General features: G+C 41.5%; 1 protein-coding gene across 1 annotated transcript in view; it reads right to left on the bottom strand.

Annotated features, from left to right (window-relative positions):
• The window catches only part of MYRIP (myosin VIIA and Rab interacting protein), a 118,489-nt gene that overhangs the window by 50,248 nt on the left and 47,444 nt on the right, over positions 1-20,797 (bottom strand). The window lies entirely within an intron of this gene.

Raw genomic sequence — 20,797 nt, 5'->3', positions numbered from 1 at the left:
GCATTACAACTCCAGAGGATTCTCAATGAAACAGATTATCTAGACCCCTTTCAGTCAGGTTTCAGGCCAGGATATGGGATGGAAACAGCATTGGTTGCACTTATGGATGACCTCTGGTGGGAGCGGGATGGGGGCAGTGCATCCATCCTGGCTCTTCTTGACCTCTCAGTGACTTTTGATACCATCGACCATGGTATCTTCATCAACCTTTTGGGTTGGCTAAGGGAATTGGGGGTGGGCGGCGTGGTTCCACTGGTTCACCTTCTTCCTCCAGGGCCGGTCCCAGTGGTGGTGATAGGACATGAGAGATCCGACCCTCAGGCTCTCTTTTGTGGGGTGCCGCAGTGCTCGGTTCTCTCTCCTCTCCTGTTTAACATCTACATGAAACCATTGGGTGAGATCATCTGTCACCACGGGATGAGGTATCATCAATATGCTGATGATACTCAATTATACATCTCCATCCTGGGTGAAGTAAGTGATGCGGTGACTGCCCTCTCTTGGTGCCTGGGGGCTGTGGGGGTCTGAATGGGGAACAACAGGCTTCAGCTGAACCCTGGTAAGACAGAGAGGTTGTGGATTGATGGCTCCTCTATATCCAGGATGTTGTCATCTTTAGTTCTGGATGGGGTTGCACTGTCCCATTCAGACCCAGTGCATAATCTGGGGGTTCTTCTGGACTCACAACTCCTGCTTGAAGAGCAGGTAGCAGTTGTGGCCAGAAGGGCCTTTGCACAACTTTGTGTTGTGCACCAGTTTATGCCCTTTCCTGGATCAAGAGGCCCTCTGAACTCATGCCCTGGTCATCTCCCATATAGACTGTTGCAAAGCGCTCTACATGGGGCTACCCTTGAAGAGTATCCAGAAGCTTCAGCTGGTCCAGAATGTGGCTGCACGGGCAGTTACTGGTGCCCCAAGTTTGGCATGTGTGACACCACTGCTGCTTGAGCTGCACTGGGTTCCAGTTTGCTTCTGGGTCCAATTCAAGGTGTTGGTTATGACCTTTAAAGCCCTACATGGCATGGGTCCAGGCTACCTGAGGGACCATCTCATCCCCATGACATCGACCTGTCCCAGCTGGTCATGCAGAGAGGGCATGCTACGGATCCCGTCGCTACGGGAATTCTGTTTGATGAGGTCCAGGAAGTGGGCCTTCTCTGCAGTGGTGCCCGCCCTCTGGAACATTTTGCCCCAGGTGAGGCAGGCCCCCTCACTCCTGGCCTTCCAGAAGAACTTGAAGACCTGGCTTTGCTGCCTCGCCTGAGGTAGGAAGGGGAATAGTTCCTCCTGGAGGTGTCTGGCACCATAGAGCCCTCCTTACCAAATCAGATCTTATCGCCACTTGGATTTTATATCTATTTTTATCTTCTATTTATATTGATTATTTATATTTGTATTTTTATATGTTTATATGGCACTGTGGGTTAAACTGCTGAGCTGCTGAGCTTGCTGATCGGAAGGTCGGTGGTTCGAATCTTTGTGACAGGGTGAGCTCCCGTTGCTAGTCCCAGCTCCTGCCAACCTAGCAGTTCGAAAACATGCAAATGTGAATAGATTAATAGGTACCGCTTCGGCGGGCAGGTAAGGGCGTTCCATGTAGTCATGCCGGCCACATGACCACGGAAGTGTCTACGGACAAACGCCGGCTCTTCGGCTTTGAAACGGAGATGAGCACCGCCCCCTAGGGTCGGACACGACTGGACTTAATGTCAAGGGAAACCTTTACCTTTACTATGGTTTTAATGTCAATTTTATTGTCAACCGCCCAGGGTTCACTTTTCGGGGGAGATGGGTGGTGATAATAAATTTGAAAATGAATAAATAATAAATAACATCTTTAAGTCACATTTATTAAAGTACTCTGTGATGGGCCTCTTTGGAAATGGTACAAAGCACCAACAAGGAGAGCATGGTTATCTCCCCCGCATTTTCAGCATGGCTTTTATTTTATAAAACATGAGACAAACTTATTTATTAACTTCTAATTTAACACTACTACAATATTTATATCAATACCTGTGCCTTAGGTGTATATCTAATTCCTAAAAAGTCCAATAAACAGTTCTTTTGTCCTTTTTCTCTTGAACTATAACAAAGTCTTTAGCCACCATTTAGCCATCCTTGAAGTTAGTTGACTTCTGTTGCTGCCAGCTACTGTTCTGCTGCTGAAGCACTGGCTCTGCAGTCTTTCAGTCTGTGTTGGGGTAGAGAGAAGGAAGATGCTTCACCAGCTGCTGGCTGCCTAAGCTGTCATCATCTCTACTGCAGTGGAGAAGCTGCCAGACTCCACTTCCCCTTTCAGTTCTTCTGCTGATGGCTTGTAGAAATCCACCCCTTCTTCATTGACAGGCACCGACTGTAATGCTCTTTATCCTGACAGCTGCTTCTGAAGCCATTTAATGGCTTGCTAGAACCACAGAATGAGCAGAGTTTAACACAGCTGAGAAGCTGCACACAGAAAAAGAATATTACCTTAAATAGCTTCAATGAGCATGTCAGAGAAATACAGGTTATTGATCTTACACACTTAGCTCTCCCAAGCATAAAGAATCACATGTGTAGACAGAGTAAGTTCAAAGTAAAAGTAAAAAGAGTCTTACTGACATTATTGTTGTTACATCCATCTTTGGTGGAAAATGAAGTTCCTTGTATCTTCTGTTCTTTCTAAATTTAATTCACCCTAAACTCTCAGCCCTACAGCTGCCAAGAGTTGTGCGGAAAAAAGGGGCAGAATCCTTCTTTTCTTAGACCCGACTGCATGGCCCAAGATGGAGGGAGGAGCAGCCAAAAGCATGCTGCTTCTCTCTTGGTGGAAGGAGGAGGAGAGAGAGAGAGGACGTGCAAGTGGCAACAAACAGCTTCCTCGCACATAGAGAGTATGCATCCTAGAGCAACAATCCATGTGCTAATGAGGCATGCTGGATTTGCCAGGATCTCCAACACCCCTTCTCAAATCATGCATGCATCATACCTACACAAGATTTAACTCACTTCGTAGGCCTTGATAGACATCCTTTGTAAGTGGCTTTGTCAAGATGTTCTCTGAGGGACAATACTCCAATTTATTAGTCCTATCTCCTGTGCCTCTCTAATCGTGTGGTAATGAACATCCATGTGCTTGGTCTGCCCTCCCACCTTCTTTGATAGAGAGAGTCTTATACAACTTTGGTTGTCCTCAAAGACTCTTATTGGAGCAGGAACACTTACCTGCAGATCCTCAAGTAGATACTTGAGCCATTGCACATCTGAGCATGTCTCTGAGACATACTCTGCTTCAGTAGCTGAGTGTGCCAATATACTCTGCTTGCAACTAGCCCAGCTCACAGCCTCTCCCTAAACAAAAACACATTCCCACTAGTGGATTTGCAATCAGTTGCATCTTCTGCCCAATCTGCATCAGTGTTCCCCACTAGTTCAAGAGAATCAGATGCTGGCAGCTTAAGCTTCAGGTCTGCAGTCCCCTTCAGGTATCTTGCCACCTGCTTAATGCCTGTCCAGTCGCTTTGGGTGGGTGCATTCATTTTCCTGCAGAGGATCCCCAGTGCAGTCGAAATATCTGGCCTTGTTGTGTTTGACAGAAACAACAGCTTCCCAATGGCCTCTCTGTAGCCATTGTTCTGAGGCAACAGATCATTAGTGTCCTTTACTTTGTGAAAGTCTGTTTCCATTGGAGTTGGCATTATTTTTGCATCTTCCAGCCCCAGACTCTCCAATAACTCTAGAATCTTTTGCCTATGACTAAGGAGAAAACTTTCATCCTCTTCTCTGTCAATTTGTATCCTCAAGCAGTAGCTTGCCTTCCCAAGGTCTTTCACCTCTACTTCCATGTTCAAATTGGATACAATTTCATCAATGTCCCTTTGATAATAGAGAATCAGATCATCCACAAATGTCAGAATGAACACATCTCTTCCATTCTTGTGTTATGTGTAAAGGCAGGGATCAGCTTTGCCCTGAGTGAAACCTTGCTTTATTAGCATCTGGTTTAATTTCACATTCCAGGCCCTGGCTGCTTGTTTCAGCCCATAGATTCCCTTCTGAAGCTTGCACACTAAATGCTTTTTCTTTGGATCAATGAACCTTTCAGGTTGTTGCATATACAACTCCTCCTGAATTTCCCCATGCAAGAATGCTGTTTTAATGTCTATATGTTCCACTTGCATGTTTCTACTTGCTGCTAGACTTAAAAGAAGTCCAATTGTTGTGTGGGTCACAACAGGTGCAAACGTTTGGTAATAGTCTTCTCCATACTTTTGTGAATAGCCCTTGGCTACCAAGCTAGCTTTGTATCTTTGGACTTCTCCCTTCTCATTCTGTTTGACCTTAAAGACCCATTTGCAACCAATTGCCTTTTTGCCAACAGGTAACTTTGTGAGTGTCCAAATGTAGTTTTGTTGCAGAGCCTCAAACTCTTCTTGAGCTGCTTTCCTCCACTTACTTGTTTCAGCTGGTGGTAGCTGCTGCACTTCCTTCCATGATGCAGGCTCTTTTAGCAATGCCACCCTGCGAGGTAGGACAGTCGCTTGGCCAGAACTCCCTTGTTGCCTTGCAATGAGTGCCTCAGGTCTGGAACAGAACCCAGGTCTGGATTGTACTGCATCTCTGCCCCTTCTGTTCCTCCTGGTTCCTCATCATCTGAGTCAGGCAGAGTCTCTGTCTCGATGTCCTCTCTCTGGGCTTGCCTGCTTTCTGCATCTGGAAACACTGGGTAAGGTACTTTGAACAAGTCATCGCACCCCTCTTCTGCATGCTATTGGTTAGGATTCTTATTTGGCTCTGTTTCATCTGTTGCTTTTGTTGGTAATCTATTTTGTAGGTAAGTAACTGTCATTGCTACTTTCTCCCATCTGTTACCCCCAACAGATGCCTGAATTGGCCCACACAGCTCGGTGTGAATCTGCTCCAGGGGCTGCTTGGAGCACCTGGTGCTTTGTTTTGGAATTGCAGACCTAGTGGCCTTTTCCCTGTATGCAGGCTTTGCGCCCTGCATCAGTCTAACCACAGTCCTTGACTTCCACATTGCTTGCCAATTCATTCATTTGAAGAATTCCATTTGAATCTCTGTGTTCAAATCGTCTGTGCCAGAAGGTGGCGCCGTTGTCCTCCCTTCCTCAGTGACTAGCCATGCATGCCATGTCTGGCCTCTCACAATTGAGAAAAATCAAACCTTGATCTAGGAATCTTGTTTAAAAGACACCTTTTTGATCCATTATTTTGCATTCGTCACCTTTAAATTAAAGGGTATGCCCCTTCTTCATGAAGGCAGATGCGCTAATCAGGTTCATTCTCAATCCTGGAACATGTAAAATGTTAGTTGCAATCAAATTTGTCTGCGTGGTTCCATTTCCACACCTTAGGAGGGCAAGCCCCTTCTCTTCCACTGGGATTGTTCTTCCATCAGCCAAACCAAGCCCTTCCTTTGAACTTGGGTTCAATTCAATAAAGAATTCTCAATCTTTAATTATATGTATACCGCATCCAGTGTCTATTATGAAAAAAGAGCAACTTTTATTAATTGCTGAAAATGCAACAAGAGCTGTTTCTGAAGCCTTTTCTCTGTTGGTTTTCTGCTCTGCCTTCCCAACAATTTTTCTTTAAGTACCCACTCTTTCCACAAAAATGGCATTTGATGGCTTTCTTTGTCTTTGAATCACTTTTCTGCTTCTGATCCCCATCTTTGCTCTGAGGCTTTGAAAAATAGCCTGCCTCATGATGGATCTGCTTTGCATTTGTATAGAAGTCCTGCCTGCTATGCTCAGATGTCAATTGTTTAATTAAATCTGAAAGGGGTTGCCTTGACCCTCTATAGCTGGCAGCAAAGCTTGAATAGCTCTGAGGGAGAGATCCTAATAAAAATCCAACTTGAATTCTATTATCCCAAATCACATCATTACAAGCAAACTTGTACAATAATGACTGGAAATATGCTCATCAATATCTGCATCTGGTTGTAGCTTTATGTTGGATAACTCTCTCACCAAATTAACTTGGGAATCTCTGCCTTCCCCAAAGAGTTTAAATAATTCCACCATCATTCCTTTCACAGTTGGATCTATACCAACATTGATCCATCTAAGGAAATCATAATTAGTCCTTGGAGTTTAAGATCATTGGCTTCCCAGTTTGCATAGCCTCTAGAATCAGGACTAGGAGGATTTTCCTTCAAAATGTTATACAGATTCAGAATCTTTGCCTGCCTCTCCACCCAAATTTTCCAGGGATAAAACTCTCTAGGTTTGAGTTTAAAAATTACCAGATTGTGAGGCAGAAGTTCACTGGCCATTTTGTCTAAGCAAAGGATTTAAAAATGACTTTAAAAAAAATTCTTCCCTTCATGCTTAAGGCTATTTCCTTTGTGTAAGATAACCCCTCAGCAATCTGGACTGAGTATTCTCTCAAAAACAACAATGCTCATGCAAAAACAAAACAAGCCCAAAAAAGAAAATTTCTCTTTCTGAAAAAGCCTGGGTCCATAACCTAATGAAGCCATTTAGTGGCCTGCTAGAACCACTGAATGAGCAGAGTTTAACATAGCTGAGAAGCTGCACACAGAAAAAGAATATTATCTTAAATAGCTTCAGTGAGCATGTCAGAGAAATACAGGTTATTGATCTTACACACTTAGCCCTCCCAAGCCCTCCCAAGCATAAAGAATCACACGCTTGGACAGAGTAGGTTAAAAGTAAAAGTAAAAAGAGTCTTACTGACTTTATTGTCATTACATCCATCTTCAGTGGAAAATAAAGTTCCTTGTATCTTCTGTTCTTTCTAAATTTAATTTACCCTAAACTTTCAGCCCTACAGCTGCCAAGAGCTGCATGGAAGAAAGGGGTAGAATCCTTCTTTTCTTAGGCCTGACCACATGGCCAAGATGGAGGGAGGACAGGCCAAAAGCATGCTGCTTCTCCCTCGGTAGAAGGAGGAAGAGAGAGAGAAAGTGCGAGTGGCAACAAACAGCTTCCACACACATAGAGAGTTTGCATCCTAGAGCAACAATCCATATGCTAATGAGGCATGCTGGATTTGCCAGGATCTCCAACAGCTTCACTCTCTCACTTGCAACTTCTTTCTCTTCTGTTCTCCCATATGAGAGAATCTCCTTCCACCACACATCCAGACTCATATGTTACAGCATTTCCCTTTTATAATTACAGACCAGGGTGGTCCAGTGCTACTCAGGCTACCTGAAAGTCCTGAGGGTGGAGGGAGAGACACTGGCCCCTGCAAGGCTCTCCTTCCATATGCAGCAATTTCATTTCATTTACCATATACAGGGAAGTCTATTATTATTTCACTATTAGACTTTATGCTTTCTCCTGTTTAGGTCTAAACTATTGGAATAATTTGGTTTTGTTTTATTAAATATTGTATTAAATATTGTATGCATTAAGAAATATATATTTTCTTAGTGACACTACAGATATTTGTTATACACACAAAGGATCCTTTTTTGTGCTACTTTTTTGACTGCAGAGTTAAAATGCATACAAAAAGCTGTGCTGGATCAGATTAATGATTCCCGCTAGTCTATCACCTTGTTTCTCACAGTAATTGGCAGAGTTTACACCAGGCACACAACAATAAATTCTCCAGAATTCTCAATTCTCCAGAAACTGAGCTTCAAATTTGTTACTAGCTAATAGCATACATTTCAGAGACTTCACACAGCTAGATAAATTGCTTTATTGCAGACAAGAAAGAAATCAAATATACACAGAAATTTATTCTTCTACAGAATGAGCACACACAGAGACACACACAAAACCAAGTAAAGCCTACTGAATTTTTTGACTTGTTCAATATATTTCAACATATAGATATTTGATCTTTATTTCAACAATATTGATAATGGGGGTATAACAAATATGCACCATTTACATTTCATAATCTGTTGTGTAAAATAAATTGTTAAATAAAAGACCCCTTCTTCCAAGGGTTATCAGGTATTGTAAAATAAGATATACAGGTTATGCTATTAATCAGGCTGAGCCTCAAGAAAGGAACAGAGAAAAGGCCTGCCACTCCCCAAAGTTCCAGAGTGCATTTATAATTTTGTCACTTTAATGAGATCCTTCAGTTAAGACAATCAGCAGTCAGGAAAAGATTCTTGTTTTTTTTCAGATGGAGCACTGGTAAAAAGCAGCTTTCAGAGCTCCAGACAGAGAAGAGAAAGAGAATCACTGAAGGTGCCTTTCATACCTGGTCTTTTTGAGATGTGTTGGAACAGCATTTCTAATCAGCATGGCTGGCATATTGTCTGGATGTTTTGGAAATTGTAGTTCCAGTAGATCTGGAGAGCACCACTGCTGACCCTTGTGATAAGGGGTTGCTTTCTTCTCTCCTGACTCACACCAAGAAGTTAGAGAAAAGGGTTCCCCCATCCTGCCACTTCTCTCTACAGTTGACACATTCAAAATTATTTGCCAAATCTAATCAGACAGTTTGAAATGAGAACATACTTTTTATTTTATTTGAATCCTTAAATTCTGAAAGGAGGGATGAATTAAACATCAAGAGTCTCCAGGCTTTCAAATGCTTTGGGTTTCCCTTGACATTAAGTCCAGTCGTGTCCAACTCTAGGGGGCGGTGCTCATCTCCATTTCAAAGCAGAAGAGCCAGCATTTGTCCGTAGACACTTCCGTGGTCATGTGGCCGGCATGACTAAATGGAACGCTGTTACCTGCCCGCCGAAGCGGTACCCATTAATCTACTCACATTTGCATGTTTTCGAACTGCTAGGTTGGCATTACTCTGGAAAAAACTCATGCATTGAGTGAGTGTCAGGCCTTTGGGGTAGACCAGATCAGGAAACAGACAAGTATACTTTATTGAGATGGGCTATAGTAACAGAATCCCACAGCCTGATTGTGCTTTACCTCCCTTCCCTCTTATATCTCAGTGAATCAGGGAGGAGCCTGCCTGAGTGTCTTCTGATTACTATCTTCTTTCACAGGATTTAAGGAATATTTCAACTCTCTTTGCTTATATAATGGTTTTTGCCTATTTCCCTCAAGGCATCTCCCTGACTCTCTGCAGTAAGAAAACATTCCATTCTACTCTCTTTCCTCTTCTCATTCTTGAAAAAAATTCAGCAGAGTTTCTAACTCACTCCAGATAAACAGAAATTATTCTTTCCAGTAACTCAGAGACAGGCTACTTTTCTGAGCAGGTTGGTACATTTAGACCATTGACCACATGTAGTGGGTATTCTCACAAAAAGGCTTACAATGGTGGATGGTGACAGATCACAAAAAGATATACTTTATATTTATCTATCTATCTATCTATCTATCTATCTATCTATCTATCTATCTATCTATCTATCTATCTATCAAATTTGTCACCGCCCATCTCCTCAGGATCCTCTATATATTTTTAGTTTATCTTTTTTGTTCTGGTTGGGACTATGTCTTCAACAAAGTACTGGGCTACAGCTGTCCACATTTGAGTGTCCACTGTTCACAACTGAGTGGGCTCTAGCGGTGGTCAATTCTTTGAGTGAAAGGGTTGTTCCTTTACCTCTTAAAGAGGCCTTGGTGTGCCCCCTCCTCAAGACACCATCACTGGATCCCACCATATGATCCCACCATACTGGATAACTTTTGTCCAGTTTCTAACCTCTCTTTTTTGGGGAAAGTAGTTGAGAAGGTAGTTGTGCAACAGCTTCAAAGGGCCTTGGATAAAGCGGATTATCTGAATCCTTTTCAGCCAGGATTCAGACCCAGGTATTGGACAGAAATGGCATTGGTTGTGCTTTTGGATAATCTCTGGTATGGGCAGGATGGAGGTGAGGCATCCATCCTTGCCCTACTTAATCTCTCGACAGCTTTCGATACCATCAACCATGGTATCCTTCTGGATCAGTTTAGGAGACTGGGGATGGGTGGCATGGTGTCACGCTGGTTTGCCTCCTTTCTCTAGGGTAAATTCCAGTCAGTGATGATTGGGAAGGAGAGGTTCCACCCTTGGCCTTACTATGTGGGGTGCTGCAGGCTTCAGTGCTCTCCCCTCTCCTTTTTAATGTCTACATGAGGCCTCTGGGTGAGCTCATCCATTGCCACAGGGTGGGGTATCATCAGTACACTGATGATACCCAACTATACATCTCTGCCCCTGACGAATTAAGTGATGCCATGAATGCCTTATCGCTGGTGCCTAGAGGCTGTGAGGGTCTGGATGGGGAACAACAGGCTTCAAATGAACCCTGGCAAGACCAAGTGGCTTTGGGTTTTGGGTCCTACCAGTTCTAGGACTACGCCATCTTTGGTGCTGGATGGGGTGGCACTGCCCCAGACAGACCTGGTGCAAAATCTGGGGGTCCTCCTAGACTTGTGAATCCTGCTCAAAGAGCAGGTGGCAGTTATGCCTAGGAGGGTCTTTGTATAGCTTCGTGTTGTACACCAATTGTGCCCCTTCCTGGACTGGGCGGCCCTGCTCACAGTTACTCATGCTCTAGTCATGTCTAGATTGGACTACTGTAATGCACTATACATGGGGCTGCCCTTGAAGAATATCTGGAAGCTTCACTTGGTGCAGAATGCGGCAGCATAGGAAGTTATGTGTGCTCCTAGAAGAGCACATAGTACACCTATGCTTCGAGAGCTGCATTGGCTGCCAGTTTGCTTCCCAGTCCAATTCAAGGTGCTGATTTTGACATTTGAAGCCCTTCGTGGCATGGGGTCGGGTAATCTGAGGGACTGCCTCTCCCCAGTTACATTATCCTGTCCCATTAGATCTAGCAAGGGAGGTTTGCTATGGGTTCTATCAGCCAGGGACTTGCATTTAGTAGGTCCCAGGAGACGGGCTTCTCTGTCATGGCTACAGGGCTGCAATTAGGAGGGGGGCAAGCAGGGCATGTGCCCCGGGCACTGTGCTGGGGGGGCACCAAAATGAGCACTGGGGGGCCACCAAAATGGGCGCGGAATCCATGTTTGCCCCAGGTGACACAGACCCTAGTTGCGAGCCTGCATGGCTACCTCCCTGTGGAACATTCTCCCCCCTGAAATTAGGCTTGCTCCTTCCTTGCTATCATTTAGGAAGTCCCTCAAGATCTGATTATGCTGTCAGGCCTGGAGGTCTTTGGGAATTGGTGGCATTCTTCGATGGCTCCAGTGTGACTGATATTCTTGCTATCTCCATAGGGTTTGTATATTTTAAATTTTTTGATAATATTTTATTTTAATAACTTTTTATAATGATTGTTTTTATTTATCTGCTGTTTTATCTAATTGTTGCATGCTACCCAGAGTCGCTTTGTGTGAGATGGGCGGCCATATAAATATAACTGATAAATAAATAAATAAAATATTTATTTTTTCCCCCTAAGAATGCCTAGGTCACTACAGCATGTGACCATCCAAAATTCTGGAGCTCCCTCTGGTCATGAATGCTGAAAAACATTATCAGTTTCCTACCATTTTGAAATGGGATGTAACCTGATTCAAAAATAGACCAAGCTGCAAAATACAACAAAAAGATATCCTTACCAGAAATATATTCCTCACTTCAGGTTTGCTAACAAACAACTGGAAAATCTCAGCTAGGAAGAGGAAGATCTCACCACTATTAATAACAAAGGGCAATTAATATTCATGTCAAGATTTCTTAATAAATGAAGCTCCTTTTCCCCATCTGAATTTCTTACGCTGCATCTGCTCAGATTCAACTTTCATCTCCAAATTGTTTCAAGCTTTTTACAAAAATAGAGATGTGAAGTCTATAGGAAAAGTTGTATATCATATTCTATCCTCCCACGTTGAGAGGCTATGGATATTTGGAAATGGGCAAACAGTCAGAATACAGCAGAAGTGTCTGAGGATAGGGAAGACGCATTTGTTAAACAACAACTCAGCAATGTCAAGCTCAGACCTGAGCTTCTTTTGCTTTTAAAAAAATTCAGAAAAATACAGTACCTTTACCTTTGAGTACAATAATTAAGTATGATGCTATTATGTCCTAGCAAACCCTGAATCACTGAGTAATAGTGAATATCTGGCCAGCTGATTTGATCTGGCAGAGTTGGCCTGCTCCAGGTTCCTTTAAACAGTTGGGGGCCCAGAAGTGCACCTTCTCTTCTGCAGAGCCTGCCCTCTGGAATGGCCACCATCCTGCTAGAAGAGCTGGCTCTTCACCCAGGCCTTTGGTGAGTGTGACTAAAGCCCCCTTCTGGGCAGTGTGTGTTTACATATCCTGTTCCTTGTTTTTATCATTGTATCATTTTGTTGTTCTCTATGTTTTTATCTGTTCACTGCCCTGAGTCACTGGGAGTCAAGCAGTGTAAAAATGTAATAAATAAATAAATAAATAAATAAATAAATAAAATGCTAAGATCTATTTGTTGATTGATTCCATTTATATCCTGCCTTTTCTTCAGAACTCCAGGTGGCCTAAATAACATTCTGTCCTCTTATTCCCCACCACCACCACCACCGCAACTCTGTGATACAGGATGGACTGGGAGAGAACAACTGGCCCAAACTCACCCAATGAGCTTCCATGAATGAGGGTGGAGTAGAACCTGGTCTCCCTAATCTTAGTCCAATACCTTACCACTACAGCACACTGAATCTCTTGAATCAATAAATCAGGTGCTGCTGAATGTAGTGTACGTTGTGTCCTATTCAGTCTATGTGTTTTTATGCAAATAAAATTTAAACACCCTGTATTAGCATAACAATTCCAATTTTACAATCCCAAAAAACAGCATTAATGTTTTACGTGGCTTGCAAGCACAATCTTATTGTCAGCGAAAAATGGCTCTTTCTTTCTATTTACTTCTCCTCATAACTAATTTGAAAAATGATGGTTTTAAATGCACAATTTTCACCCACAGTGCTGTATATTCACTACATGTTCAACCAGGAATCAGATATTAAAAATGATGATTTTGTAATTAAAAGGCAGGGCCTTCTCTGCTTGCATCTAGATGCAGCAGAAATAATCCCTGGCTACATTTTTTTTCCCCGTTATAATTCCATGTTTCTTCTTGTCCCTAGCTCATGAGTCAGATAGGCTTGTCTTTAGCTGCAGTGGTGTTAAACCAGTATTTTCCTTATTATTCTGACACTGTTCAAGGTGTATAAAATCTGCTGGTTTTGTTACACTTAACGTTGAACTAAACATTGGATTTTACTTTTTTTTTTTTGGACTAAATTTGACCACAATGACTTCAAATACAGGCAATAATAGCAGGATAGGATTCCACAATTAGGCAGCAAATGTCATACATGTATAGTTTTCTGCTGACTCAGTGATGGGTGGGGAGCACTGAGGAACAGTTCTCAGTTTATTGCTAAAAAATTACATGTTATACCAAATGATGCTGTAACTGTCTGAAAGGAGTTAGAAGAATAAAAACATACACACAGATTGCTGAAGCTCATGTTCAGTTATTTGATTAATTTAACACTTTTGGAAAAATAAACTTGTATGGCCACTTACAATCCATTTCTTGGCTCTTTTAACAACACTGCAAACCGAACAGAGTCAACTATAAACTATTGAATATTATTTGGGAAGTTAGACAGTTCTTGAAAACATGGGGCAAACATTTGACTGCAAATATTATATAATAGCATGATGTACATTATCGTAATGAAGCATGTACCTATTTTACATTTTGGTTTTAAAAAATAATTTAATTGTTTTAAATGGTTTTATAATAAGTTTGATCATTGGTTTTATTGTTCACCACCCAAAGTCACCTTGTGTGAGATGGGCAGCCATATAAGTTTGATAAAATAAATAAAATAATAAATAAAATTGATATTAGCTCTTCGAGGTTGGCCAGGTTAGGAAACTGATTCCACAAGAATATTGTACTTTATTGGTGTAGGCTATAATAACAGAATCTTGAAAGTCTGATTGTGTTTTATTTTCCCTCTATCTTAACCCTAGTGGATTAAAGTGGAGCTAGTCTGAGCTTCCTTCTCATGCTTTCTCTGTTTGCTGGGCTTAAAGCATGCTTTTGTTTTTGTAACCATTTCTGCATAGTTTCTCCAAGGTGACATCCATAGTTTTCTAACAGTCCACCTGAGAGGGCTGCTCAGCATTTTGCTTTTCCCAAGCTTTGGTTGTTTGTGCCCATTACCTGCATGGACAGGTCAGCCAATTTATCTTTAACCCTTTCACTGTCTGGACCTCCTGAAGTAGAATTTTCCCACATTCACTATGCTAATGCAGTGACAAGTACAAAATAGGAAGGCTGGTGTACATAGTACAGAATGAGTTTCTTGGCCAAAGGTAATTCCCTGGCAGGTATTTGAGGTCAGAACTAAAATGACTCATCTAAGCTATAGGAGAGCTAGCTGCAATCCTGTTCAGCATCTCTTTTGTGTGTCTGATACAAATCAAATCAAATCAATTTTTATTCGGTCATAGACCAGGAAATAAAACAAAATATTCACATCTGATTAGAATAAAAGAAAAAACACTTACAATTCTAAAAACTCTAAGAAAAAATAGAAGAGATATTGTGGCGTACTGTACAAATTATAGAGCAATACTTAGCTATGGTCAATTAAGTAAAATCAGATTGGTCTGATAGTAACAACTTAAGATAAAACGAATCCAAACAACCTGGATGTTTAGTAAAAAAATGGAGATAGTAATTCCTGGTGAGTATCTGCATAGAGAGGAGAGTACAAAATGACATGTTCCATTGTTTCAATTACTCCTCTGCCACATGGGCACAGACTTTGTTTGAAAGGGATGTTTCGATATCTCCCTTCAATAACAGCTGTTGGAAGGGCATTGAATCTAGCCAAAGACAAAGCCCTTTTAAATTTTGGAATCGTTACGCAGCTAAGATATCTGGCTGGTTGGAGAAGATGTGCAGAACGGCCCAGAAAAATGTTTTTAGGTAGAACTGATAAATCTGATTGTAGCTCTAAATCAATGACCCGTTGATTGAGATCAGCTAGTGCACGTTCATAGCCCAACAAGATGATGGCTGCCCCTGAAAACCCATGTAATTGCAGTTTGGTGTGTATTGCCTGGCACCAAGAAGATTGAAAGCTAATCAAAGGGACCAAGCCAACTGGAAAAAAAGAAAGCTTAAGCCAGTAAGAAAAAGTGTAAATCCAAGCAGAGGTTTCTATTTTTAGTAGGCCAGCTAAACAGCGAAGCACCACGTTGGGGATGCAGCGAAGTACTTGAAAGATAGATCTCAGAAACTTGGAGTGAACTCTTTCAAGGGAAAGGAATGACCTGTAGAGGCCCAACTGAGCTCCAAATAGGAGCTGAGCTCAGATCTTAGCTGAGAAAACTTTAATTGCTGCTGATATATATTGAGCTCCTTTGGAGAAATTGAAAGATTGTAGTGCTGACGCTGTTTTTTGTGCATTCAGGCTGACACAGTAATCGTGGAATTTGCAGTTACCCATGGCATGAAAAATAATCCCCAAATATTTAAAGGTCTTAACTTGCTCTATTAAATTATTGTTTAGCTGACAGACATGTGCCTTAAGGAGCTTGACAAAAAACATAACCTTGGTAGTTTACTTCCAGCCATTCTTCTCGGCAGTGCTCAGCAAGCATACAGAGCACCCGCTTCAGGCCAATCTGTGTCCAAGAAAGCAACACAGCATCATTTGCATGTAAAAGAACAGAGATGTGTCTATTTCCCAGTTTTGGGGGATGAAGAGATGGGCTATTCAGTTTGTCTATGAGAGAATTAATATATAGATTAAAAAGAAGAGCTAGAATACCCTTGTCTCAATCGTCTCTTGACTGGGATTTCCTTGGGGCAATGTACATACATATTACATCGCACCTTCATCTGGGAATTTTCATAAAGCTTATGTATAAGAACAAGTAACCTTCTATCTATCGAGGAAGAGTTCAATTTCTCCCATAGTTTGGCTCTCACAATGAAATCAAAAGCACATCTAAGGTCAATAAACGCTGCATAGAGTGTTGAGCAAGCTCCAGAGGAATATTTCTCAACTGTTGTTGAAGAGTTAAAGTGTGGTCAAAAATTGAGTGGCCTTCTCTAAAGCCTGCCTGTTCATCAGCCAAGATATTCTCAGTTGTAACCCAATCCAGGAGCTTATTGTATAGGTGTCTAGCATATAATTTGCTAATTTGCTAACCACACTGAGCAGGCTAATGGGCTGATAACTGGCAGGTAAATCTCTGCCTCTTTTTTTATAGGTTGGAATCACCAAAGCTAGACCTCAATCATCAGGGACCTTAGCATAGTTGTCAATATAAGTAAATAGAGAAGCCAAAATGGGTGCCTACCAATCTAAATTGTTGCGAATGACCTCCACTGAAATGAAGTCATATCCTGGAGCTTTGTTCGATTTCAGCTGTTTAATCAGGTTTATAATCTCAGAGCCTGAGACAGGGAGCCAGGAAGGAAGCAAGTGAGCTTCACAGTCTAATCCCCTCTCTGAGTGAAATGATTCATCCTGTGTATACAGTGATCTGAAGTGGTCTTCCCAGGCCGAAGTAGGAATAAGAGATGAGATTCATAAATCAGAGGAAGCAGATTGGGGAGTTACACATTTCCAGAATAAAGCTGAATTCTTAGAATGAGTAGCAGAAATTAGTTGATTCCAGGACTCTCTCAGAGCCTGCCTCTTCTTTGCCTGTAGCAGCTGTTTATATTTCCTCTTGAGGAGCAACAGATCCTGGGTTGAATAAGAGAAAGGATCATTTTTATATTCCTTAAAGCAGGAAGTAAGTTGTTTCTTAGCTGCATGACATTCACTATCAAACCAAGGTTGGTTGAAAAAGTGCTGATTCCTATTTACACCAGCTGGGTGAGTGGAAAGGATTGGCTGAAGAAGCTGAACTAGTTAAGATGACAAAATTTGGTTGGAGGACCTGTCATCTAGAATAGCTGTACGAAGTTGGAGTGCCTCATCAGTAGAGAGCATTTGGGTTAATTTATCCTTCATGTGAGCTGTCCATTTCATTCATATTTGACCCTTGGGAGTATCTTCAGATGGAATAGGATATATTTCCAAAAAGGGAACACCAAAGGGCTTCAAAAACAGTGTGTTGGGACAGTGATCACACTCAGGGCGGTTGTCAATCTGAAATTGAAGGACCGCGGAACATAGATTTCTTGATATGGCAGTGTCATCAATCAAAGAGGGCCTTGAACCAGCCCAATGTGGAAACTCTGCAGAATAGTCGGTAATGATGGTACCATTCTGCAACATGTACAGGCCCCTAAAATCTCCAACGTGATCCTTAGATTCTCTAATTAAGAAGGGAGAGACAGTCTGCAGCTTAGGTGGAGTTTGAAGAAATTAGGCAAACAACTGATTATCATCTGAGCCTAGTCTAGTGTTAAAGTCCCCTGTTATAACAGTATGGGCAGTCAGAAAGCGTAGCTGAATATTATTAATGTAAAATTCTGCTTTTGCCCAAATTTCTGCAATGCACAGTCGAGTGATGTTGGGTGGTATATAAAAATTAATGAGGAGCAATTTCTCAGTAGAAAAGTTAAGAATGACTGTGCAAAATTCTCAAATGAGTCTACTGACATGATCTAAGTGTTAAGAGCAGTTGAAATATGAATGCTCAAACCAGCACGATGCCTCCCTTGTCCGAAGGTGGGGGCTGCTGGGAGGGTTAAGGTTTTATATCCCTCAATAAACAGATCATTAATTGACCATATCTCTTGGCACATGAGAACGCTGAATTGGGAAATGTAGCTTCTGAAGGCAGGATCGCTATTTCTGGCTTCCCATCCAGCAATGTTCCAAGAAAGCAGGAATAGTGATTCCTTTGAGAATTTAAGTCAACTGGATCTTCTAAGGGAGGACCTGGGGGATAAAGGGAGGTCCCCTGTATCAGATTTTGGCCTTGGGATAGAAGGAGTTTTAGAAGCAACAGTTGTTTTGATAGCTGGACTTTCATATAGTGGCTGACTGGAATCTAAAGGGCCCTCTTCAGAATCATTACAAGGGACCAGCAACTCAACCCTCTGGTCATCTGAAAATGCCTGATGTCGTTCAGCCATTTCCTCCTCATCCAATGAAATCTGCTGATGCAATGTTTTAGGTGTTACAAGCTCAATAAATGGCTCAGCAGTGGCAATAGTAGCCAGTGGTTTTCATAAAACTGTCCAACCTTTGCAAAATCTCTTCTTGCTCGACCTTGGGCAAGACTCCAAAGGCCCTGATATGAGCAGCCTCATCCATGTCCAACTTAGCCTCGTTTTGCATATTCATCTTACTCCCTTGTCCTGTCTTAGCCAAGGACAAACCAGGGGTAGGGATACTGTTGTTAGTAACAGGCTTGATGTTTGGCAGTCTGTGTAAATCAAAAGCAGAAGAACTGAGCAAAGGGATTACTCCTCCGTCACGAAAAACTCTGGATAATTGGAACAATCTGAAGGGAAGCAAGAAAGGATTTCATTTTAAGCAGCATGTGTGGTATGGTAGATTGCTTAAAGATCAGTTCATTTACTACCAGGCATGCTTGGAAGCCACTCAACCGTGCCCAAATCTATTTGCTGGTGGTGGCAACGAAGAAGCTGTCCCAGAGAAGTTATGATTGCTCTTCTAGAAATCCAGCGAATGGAATTGAGGCTATTCATAGATAGATGAAGAGCAACCTGATTTAATCGCAAAGTCAGCTTTGATGGGGTGACTTCTTTGACTACTTGCACACCTCCATCGGTAATCAGGTTGACACCTTTATTGGCTTGTGATTTATTATTCTTTTGCCCTAAGTGGTAACTAGCTTGTTTAGCTAGGTTGTCTGTTTGAGTTTGGGCTTCAATAAAGGCAGTCTTTCTGTGTGCTTTTGTGAAAAGACCTCAAAATCACTTTTTAGCAGGTCCAAGTTGTTTTTAAGGGAGGCTAATTGCTCAAACTCTGAAATAACAGTTTGAGCTGTAAGTGAACATTGCTTTGCCATGAATTCGGTGGCGCCATCTCATGCCAGCAGCTTTTCCCAGTTCTTGCCTGTGCAATCTTGTTGTCATTTTCTTTAGAGGAAACCAGAGAGCTAGTAAGATGAATGGAAGAGTGATGGGGGAGGGCTGACATAGAATCAGACCAGTCTATTAAATCATCTTTAAGAGATGTAAAAAGCTCCAATAGTTGCTGTTTTTCTATTTCTGTTTGCAAATCCCATTCAAGAGCCTCAAATTTATTAGAGGTGGGAATTGGGGAGTGTTTACTTACCATCTCTATTTGTAGAAAAAGTTCATCAATTTTCAGTTGTTTGGCTGTCTTGGAAGAGTGCTGTGAGCCCGGACTGGCTCCATGATGCTTCTTCCTCTTCCCCATTCTCTAAATCAGAAGACTTTTCTCTTGTCTTTCTCCTTCCTTCTCACTGTCTAAATTCTGTCTTTTCCTCCGAGGAGGTCACCTTGGCAACTCCAAGCTGTGCGGATTTCAACTCCCAGAATTCCCTAGCCAGCAAAGGTGTAGGAGATGCCATTTGGTTACTTTAATAAGTTTTGACCAGCTCTAAACCGGAGGCAGGAACGTAAATCAAGAGCTCACAAAAAAAAAAAATCCTCTCCCATTAGACAGCCATGATTGTCCCCATGTGTGTGATACATCCATTTGCTCACAGGAGAATCTATTTTGCTCGGTTTTGCTGATGCATTTAATGAAAACAGTTATGACCCAGACTAATGCATCTAAATGACAGGTCAGCAGTCAGTATCATTAAAGTGCTCCTTACCATGGACCTTATTTTAAATTTTAAGCATTAAAAAAAAAGTTCTTTAAAACTGTAGTGTTTTATATCTCATTTTCTTGAGATGAGAAGACATTATAATATAATGAGCTCATTGGATTTACTTTTATTTGATATTAATGTTCCTTCTGCAATAATGAGGCAATAGATTTATTGTGGGCTAGCTAAACAGGATTTTTTTAAAAAGCTGTTTCCTTAAGGTAACTTTGGTTCTGTTTGAAAATGATAGGCTATTCTTGTTTCTACTCATCATACAGTGTCTTTTCTTCTTTAAACGTCTTACCTCTCTCTTTTTGAAGTTCCAGTCGACTCTACTGAAGCACAACCTTCTAGGTATTTTTCTTTTTCCTCAACCCATTCCTCTTCATCATATATTTGTTTTGTGTTTTGACTCTCATTCATTCTGTCTGTATTACCCAACTATCTCAATGTGCTTCTTTCGTACTGGTTACCCACTTTTGTATTCAAACCTCCTCCCTCCCTCCCTATCTGTCTGACATATCTAACTCTCACTTTCATATAACAAAGTAGACAAAGATTTGCTTCTTTTAATAAATGTTAACTCTTCACAACAAATCACATATATCCACCATCTTTCTGCCACGATTTATACATCTTAAAATTATTCCATCCACTTCAGTATCTTTAGTAAACATTCTACCAGGCTACACAAATGCATTCACATACCCTAACTTATATATATGTTAACTTTCAGATCCATAATCTCATTGGATTACAATCACAATCTGTCTAAGATTCACTGCATATTATTTGGTTCCCAACCAAACCTGTTCATGCTCTTCTATGCAAGCAGAATATCTAAAGACGACCTTACAAGCAATATACTGTTGTCTTCATTGCACCATCTAGGAGGTACACCGACTCAGTATACAAGTGCAAGAGAGAAAGCACAAAAATATGTCCTTCTGCAATCCATTTTAGTTTTGACTCCTAAGACTGAACTTAACTGAATTGCACAGTTACAAACTACTTTTTCTTTTTAAAATGGAAAAAAGAATCTTGTAAAGGAATGAGTGAATAAGTGTCATTTGTTATTGCTATTTATCATATTTCATGTGATTTAGAGTCAAAGACCAAAAGAAAAGAAAAAAAAGAAAAGGCAATA

This window comes from Candoia aspera, chromosome 4 (assembly GCF_035149785.1).
Source record: "Candoia aspera isolate rCanAsp1 chromosome 4, rCanAsp1.hap2, whole genome shotgun sequence".
NCBI lineage: Eukaryota > Metazoa > Chordata > Lepidosauria > Squamata > Boidae > Candoia > Candoia aspera.
This window is presented reverse-complemented; position numbering and strand designations above follow the sequence as displayed.